This window comes from Capsicum annuum, chromosome 1 (assembly GCF_002878395.1).
Source record: "Capsicum annuum cultivar UCD-10X-F1 chromosome 1, UCD10Xv1.1, whole genome shotgun sequence".
Taxonomy (NCBI): Eukaryota; Viridiplantae; Streptophyta; class Magnoliopsida; order Solanales; family Solanaceae; genus Capsicum; species Capsicum annuum.
Window position 1 is genome coordinate 169,477,518 of NC_061111.1, and position 8,645 is coordinate 169,486,162.

Here is an 8,645-nt window from a genome sequence, read left to right on the forward strand (position 1 = left end):
ATGCTCTATAAAGGAAAAAAAATTGATTAAGGGTGATTGTAAGTAAGTTGATTAAAATAGCAGCTTGGGAGCTGAAATGTTGTAAGGGCAAGTAAAGTTAAACCCCATTGAGTCACATTACGCAAAAGAGTACCCTCACCTAGCTTGAAGTGTCATTATAAGCCAACAAAAGACATGTTTGATCCTAATGAAATAGCTTTGAAAATGTGTTAAATGGCGAGGTCAAGCTTATGGGTACCTGGATTATGCTTGTAACTTCTTTAAGGAGCATAAAAGCTTAGATTGTATCCACGTAGTATAAAGAGTGGTGGACTTCTTTGATGTAAGCGAAACTGGAGTTTTACTTTTGTTTGTTTTTCTCTGTGGGATATAACATCCATGTGTGTGTGCTAAATTATAACATTCAGTCTTATCCAGAATATTGCCTCCTGAAAGACCTAGCAAGGGACCAAATGGTGGACTGTCAGATCTTTTATGGACCACCAACTTGGCCATTAGTATTATCCAAAACATTGCCTTCTAAAAGACTCAGCGATGGATCAATGGTGGACCGTCAGATCTTTGACGGACCACTAGCTTGGCCATCAGTCTTATCCAGAAAATTACCTCCTCAAAGACATAGCGACAGACCAAATGGTGGATCATCAATCTTTTGATGGATCACCAGATTGATTATCAGCCTTATCTAGAATGTGACTATCCAGGATCAGCAGTGACAGATCAAATGGCGGACCGTCAACCCCTCGACAGACCACCAATTTGGCCATCAGTTTGGACGCATTTTTCTGAATTCAATTTTTAGATTCTTTTTACCTGGGAATGTATAAATACCAGTTTTAGGTTTTATTATGGGGATATCTTTCATTTTTTCATTGGTTATCATAGTCTTCATATCTAAAAACTCTTTGTAACCTAGTATTTTGGGGGAATTAAGAAAATCTTATAGAGCTAATCATTCCATCTCTATTTCAGATTCAGGGACAAATTCTTATAACCTTTGTAAGTAAATCTTGAATTAATTTATGAATAACACAATGATTTCTTCTCTTTCTGTTGTGGAGATGAGTGGCTAAGCTCCCATAACTAGAGTTATGGGAACCTTGATATGGAAAGCTGAATTGGGTTATGAATTTAGTAGAGTCCCATGTTTAATTGATATTGCATAAACCCTTCTTCACTTTAATGACTTTTCTTGGTTGCAAACTTGAAAAGTGAGCCTAAGAACATCACTTGTTCGAATGGAAAAGTGTTTGTTGGGAAAAGAAAGGGTTTACACAAATCTAATGGCTTTAACCTTTAGATAGAAGGTAGATGCCTTAAACGGATCAACCCATGTGAGAATGTAGTTGAATAAATAATATGTTCCTTATGTTTGAAAGAATTAAGGGATAAAATTTCTCATTTTTGTTAAAAAACTAATGGGTAAACCATAGAATTCAATTACTCTTGCAATTAGAATTGTTCATAGGGAATTCAAAATAGTTCACAACCCTAGCTATTTAACTATCTTGGTAACCATAACCCTAGTTTAACTACTCTTATTGAATTACAATTTTTTTATACAATTAACAAGTGGATTACTTTCTGTGACAAGCATTTTTATACAACTGATAAATCAAAAAACCCCCTTTCTTCTTCAAGAACCTTTGACCAAAAGACTAATAACAACCACAATACTTAGTAAACACAGTATTCCCTATGGTATTCGACACCCAACCCAGTTGGGTTCTATATTTGGCAGCGACCGCTTACACTTTCATTAGAAGGTTGTAATTTAGGAGTGTCACCTCCATGTATGCATCGGCTGGAAAGTTATCATTGGTGTCGGAGTATGACTATGCATTAGAGAAATCTCCTTTACTTGAAGTAGGGTCAAAGGGGTCAGCAACCTGGATTTGTTTGTTGCACCTCAGATATTCTTTAACTCGATCAAGGACTACTATGGCTTATGAATCTAGGACAGCATCTTTATCGATGTTCAAGCCATACAGGTTTGGGACAAGCTGATCTTAATCAGTATCATGATGGGACAACAACTACTTGTAATTGAGAAGGTCATCTTTCAGCAAGGCATTCTATTCTTTATCTTCATATGGCACTTCTGGCCTATGAATTATCAGATTGTCATTTGGTAATATGATGTCGTGGTCTGAGATCATCATGGTCCCTATGTTTATGTCGGACTCTATTTTTCTCTGGGTCTGCTTCTGAGTTTCGTCAGCTTTTCTCTTGGCAGTGATGGCATCTTTCCTATCCCATGTATGCCTAGCAATATCAAACTCTCTTTTTTCTTAGGAATCTAGGGATATTGTCATATGGGAGCTTGAAGTAGGTATGGGAAATATGTGGCTTATTTTTGGCGGAGAGTATGCATGTGGTGACATGGGGAACAAGGTTGGCTTTGGTAGTCAGCTATGCATTCTCTGGGGCTGAAACCCATCGTGTCTCAGCTATTTGATTTGTTCTTTCATAGAAGCCATTTTCTTCTATTTCTGGTCAAAGAAATGAGACATCGAAGTACCTAGCAGACATATATCATATTGCATGGATTGGAGCCTGAGTTCCAACTAGCGAGTAAGTTTATTATGTTGAGCTGATGCTTGTTCTGCTCTGTTGTTCATTCCTTCAACTTTGATCACCAACTTCTTATGAGAGTGAGTGGTGTATCCAATCATGCTCTTACATAAAACTGTCTATGAGCCAACACATTAACCCTGCGTCATCTGTCAACTTTTGGTCGTCTATCAGTGGGATGTCATCGGAAGGTTGATACATGTGGATTGAGAACGTGGTTTTGGGAGGCTGTTTTTGGTGTGAGTGGTTGAAACTAATTATGACATTGTTGTCACTCCTTGGTTGGCTCCATGGACTGGAGAGGTTGAGGATGGTCTCTCAACTTTTCATAGTTTGTGATCCATGAATTCGGGAATACTTTTATAAGTTCATCTATGGGTATCTGCCTTGGGATCTGGACACACTGAGTAGTTCCGTTGGTGGCATCTATATTCAAGAACAAAGCATTGTCGCCACCTAGAAGGGATAGATCCATAGCATAATTCTGAACCTACCAAGCTAACTAGTAGTGGAGAGTTGCCTGGATAGAATATCTAGCCTGTGGAGCTCTGAGTATCAGGACCTGGATCTTCAATGCCTTCATCAGATATGAATCAAAGAGGAACATATTGAAGTTGGGGAATAGAGTGATGAAGGCTATCCCGGCGTTCAGCGTGATTTTTGAAGTCCCAGATTGGCATGTTAGTATTCATTGTACATTGTATCAAGGAAGGAAAGATGCACTACCATGGGCTAGCCTTTTCTTCTGTGATATGACAATGCAACCTTAACAGCACCAAAGTGGATATGGGTGAAGCCTTGGTTCTTCCACTGTCTAGGAAAATCTTGCGGCATCTGTAGATTGACAAACTATTCCTCCTGAGTTGCAAAAATAGGATATTGGTCTATTTTTAAGGTAGCACCATATTCTTTAACTCCTTTCGGTCTCTACTGCACCAAAGAACGGATCTGCAGCCATAGGTTACATTCTTTATTCACAAAGGCAGAGTAAGGGTTTAGGAGAGGTAGGTGTGTTGAAGATATCTTTTATTCAAGTAGTAGCACATCCACTTCATATTGGTAAGCAAATTTGGATGGAAGAGTTTTGGAAGGGGACATATTTACATGAGCTAAGGATCTACATGAACTGGACCTACCTAAACAAGAAGACTCGAGGGAAGACATATTTTTTTATTTTTTGGACTATAAAGACTCGAGCAGGTAGGTTTCAATCAAAATGCCTGAAGACATCACACTTGAAATCCATCAGAATGTAGTACTGGTGGCACAGACACCAGAATAGCCACAAGAGTTCTTATGGGAAGTCATTATCCAGCGCGATGAACACCTGGCAAAAAGGATATTTTAGGTGAACTCTAAACAGCTTCAGGATGGATCCGCCATATATTCTGAACAGTAAAAGCTTGTAGAAGGTCCTTCTTTCTCAAAGAATGGATGGATCGAAGGGATCCACATATTGTTGGAATAGATCTGGAGGGTAATCTTCTAGCCCTAAAGATAGTATCCCTATCATCTTTAGCATGAGGATTTGACCGGCCTGGTGCTGGTTGTCTTTGCCATTGCTCGATATCAGGTAGAGATCATTGGTGTAGAAGTCAGCTGCTTCTTTATATACTTATACGGAGAGGAGGGTGTCCTCCGTTGGTTCTTCTTCTAAAAAAAAGACTGATTTGAGGTCGTCCTTTATGCTGAGATAGATTCCTGCATGATCGGCTATCTCTTCAAAGAGATGGATAGAGTCCTTCAACTTCTAGGCTTGAGAACAATTTCTGGCGAAGTGGACAGGCTTAATGCAGATGAAGCAGCCATCGTATTTCTTCTTGTAGCTAGCAGGACTCCTCCATCTGAAGTACCTGGTTCTTCGAGTAGCCCTGCTCCTATCGTCGGGAGGCCTTGGCAGTTTTAACCTCCTTAATAGTAATCGTATTTTCATGCTCATCTTGCGACAAGGGCAAAAGCAGTTGGACTTGGTGATGAGGTTGTCTTTACTGCAGGATCGATTAAGGACTGGATTATTTTCTAATGATTTGCTTCAGCATGGCCCTCTTTATGCAGATGGCCTGTCGGATGTAGCCTTTTTTGGGGACGGTTATGGACTTGAAATTCTAATCCACAATCATCATTATGTGGTTTCCTAACATCATTGGTTGTGATGATACAAAGTCTTGCTTTAGGCTGGGATCCCTGCCAAACTCAAATTAGATTTTTGTCATCCTCTGAAAGTGGATATCGATTGCATTTTTGTCGAACGAAAGTCACTTTATCTCAAAAAGCTTCGTTGGAGCTTCTCGTACCTCTGGATTGCAAATCCACAGAATACCTCGTGCAGGATCCTAATGTTGAAGAAAAAGTCGTAGGATGTCAAATATGTGTTCTTTTCTGAAATCCCAAGAGCGTTTCACCAGTCTTTGAGTATGCCGGAGAATCTGGATGTGAACTCCAAGAGTATCTTGTATTTCTCTTGCTCAGCCAAATTCTTCATCGCCATCCAAGTGTAGAAGTCCTGGATCTACAGGAGCCAGACTAAAATCTTTAGGTCGTCGAGGGTGAAGGTGTGAAATCCAGTTCCCACAGTCTTTCTCACCGGTGTACCTAAATCTAGCCTTCTTTCTGAGATTAGATCATCGATCATCCCATCTTGGGCATCTACAACCTCGGATACCTCTGGTTCCTTGTAATGGTTCATAAATATCATTGGATAGTCTTCTTCTGGATATTCAATTGAGGATTCAGAAGTATCCTCAATGTATTCTCGTGAATCAATAGACTCTTCACTGTCCTCCATGTATCCATCAGCTAGAGAGCTATCTCTGGTGTTGGAGCACTCCTCTACATTAGAGGAATCTCCTTTACTCGAATTAGGGTCAATGGGGTCAGCATCCTAGATCTATTCGTTGCACCTCATCGATTCTTCAACTGGATCAAGGACTGCTATAGCTTGTGGATCCGAGATGGCATCGTCATCGATGTTTAAGCCATACAGATATGGGAAAAGCTGATTTGAATCAATATCACGATGGGAAAGAAACCACTTGTGATTGAGAAGGCCATATTTCAGCAAGGCGTTCCATTCTTTATCTTCATATGGCACATCTGGATTGAGGATTATCAGATTGTCATCTGGGAATATGACATCGTGGTCTGAGATCATCCAGACTGTCTTGGCGATCAATGTGATTTCTGAAGTTCCTAGGTTGGCATATTTGTATTCCTTGTACCTATTATCAAGGAAGGAAAGATGCGTCACCACGAGCTGGCCTTTTCTTTCGTGATATTACAACGCAACCCTAACAGCACCAAAGTGGGTATGTGTGAAGCCTTGGTTCTTCCACTTTCTAGTAAAATCTTGCGGCATCTGTAGAGTGATGAATTATTCCTCCTAAGTTGAAAGAATAGGATGTTTTCATAGTTTTGAGGTAGCAACATATTGTTTAACTACTTTCGATCTCTGCTACACCAAAGAACGGATCTGAAGCCATAGGTTACATGTCTTTTTTAGAAAGACAGAGTAAGGGTTTAGGAGAGATAGGTGTGTTGAAGATATCTTTTGTTCTGGTGGTAGCACATCTACTTCATATAGGTAATCAAATATGGATGAAAGAGTTTTGGAAAGGGACATATTTACTTGAGCTGAGGATCTATATAGACTCGATGTATTTGTTCTAATTATCTATGTAGACAGCACGCCATACAAAATCAAAGCTTTCGTCCACACCACAAACACAGAGACTAACTTTCCAACAGGTTTCAACACCATGGAGGCGGTATACCTTTAAAAGTCAAAGATTTCATCAACACCACAGACACAGAGACTAACCTTTCCAACATGACAGGCGATTCACATCTATATAGGCGGCATGCCATATGAAATCAAAGCTTTTAATTGACTCGCCACAACTTTTCTACAACTGAGCTACACATCCATATAAATGGTTTACTTTTTAGCTACAAAGCCTTCAAAACCCTTAACGGGATTACATGGATTAGGAACTGCAAGCTACGAATCAAGGATGGTTTTCCTCGGTAACAAAGCCTTCGCAACCTCCAAGAGGGATGGCTTGACTTTGCCAGTCTTAGAATACATAAGATACCTTGTCTCCTTAGTACACAACTATTCTGTATTTTCCTAAAACAGGTCTTATGGCGGCTCTCCCTGGCCTGTTGCCCTTAAAACGGCTGCATAACAAAAGGTGTATCAAGGCATACCCCAAATCTACATGTTCTTTCTTGAATATTGAATCTTTTCAGAAAGTTATTGCATGTACTAAGCCAATTTCATTTCATATACATGGAAAGGACTTAGACATCTATATCATGTGCACAAAGTCAACTTCGTTATACATGGAAAGTACTAAGATGTCTACGTCATGTGGACAAAGCCAACTTTGTTTCATAAACATGGAAAGTAACTCAGGGGTACCATTGTTGTCGTCGCAACAAGCTAGCACTTCACTGTAGTATTTCCTTACCCCCTACTCCAACCTAAAATATTGAAGTACCCATTCCTTTGGAATATAGAAAGTAAGAGCAAGAGAGTTTAGCCAACAAATATTTTCATTGATAGCAGAGAGAAATGATGCAATGAAGAAAACAATTTAAAAACGATTTAGGTAGAGCAAATGATGCCTCTAACCTAAAGGCCTAAGCTTCCTTTTATAGAGGAAGGAAGCCTACGATCTAAGCTAAGCTACGAATAATGAAATAAAATATTACATTCCTATCCTAACAGCTAAGGGATAGCATTATCTGTTAATAAGGATAAGTCTTATCCTTTTGGAAGGGATAAGCATTATCTGTTAAGACTAGATAAGTCTTATATTTATTTACACCAAGCTGTACTAACTTGTGGGAGAGGGAAAATAAAAACAATACAAACTATGTTGTTGGCATGTGACAGCATGTGCAAGAAAATGAGTTAGTAGCTTGTAAGCAGGTGCATCAGTAACTGGACAGACATCTTGCAAGCAGGTGGATAAGCTCGTTATCTTCAAATTAGCTGAGTGAATAGCTTCAAAAACCTCTATAAAAGGGTAACCCACTGAGGAGGGTTTCCTTGGAGGGGAGGGTAACCCACTGTAGAGGGTAACCCACTGGGAAGGGTAACCTGCTAGAGAGGGTAACTTTCTTGCACATGTCATCTGACATCATCTTTCAGGCAGTGCTGGATGGTGCCGTTGGCGGTGTGCTCGCGTATCTTTTTTCCATCCATCAATGAATTCCGTGGTTTTGCCTGAGGCGTTCTTGCCCTTCCAAGCTTCTCTTCATTGATCTGGTAAAGTAACTTCTTTTGAATGAATAATCTTCGCATTCTGATTAGGGAGATTTCAAACGCATACTTTTGATAGAGCCGGTGACTTCATCTCTAGTCATCTTGTCTTTGGCTGATAGTCCTTTGTTGCTCGCTGATGCTCATCCCAGTGGGTATGATCATCGTCTGCGTAGTTCCATTTTCCCCATTCTTTTGGCTAGATTTTCTTCGGAATGCATCTGTTCTGTTGGAAAATAAAGTGTTGGGCTTCAAACTATTCATCTTCTAGAAAGAGTATGGACTCGAGAAATTTCTAGAGGTGTGAAATTTTTAGCTGAGCTTGGACGTCGTAGCCTGAGATCCCTACAGGGTGATGCAGCATAAAGACCATTGCATCATAGGAATCCTTGAAGCATCGAATCCAGTATTCTTGTGGCTTGAACTACAATATGAATTTCTTCAGACCAGGTTGGATTTGATTGAAATTCCTAAAGGAATCATACTTGAATTCCATGAGAATGCAGTGCTAGTGGCACAGATATAAGAATATCCACAGGAGTTCTTGCGGGAAGTCGTTGCCCAGCGCGATGAACACATGGCAGAAGGGATATTCTGGGTGTACTCTGAACGGCTTCAAGATGGAACTGCCATACTTTCTGAACACTTAAAGCTCATAGAAATTCCTTCTTTATTGGATGATGGATGGATTGAAGGTATCCACATATTGGTCGAACAGATCTGGAGGGTAATTTGCTGGCCCGGAAGATAGTATCTCGGTCATCTTTAGCATAAGGATTTGACTAGCCTGGTGCTGGTTGTCTTC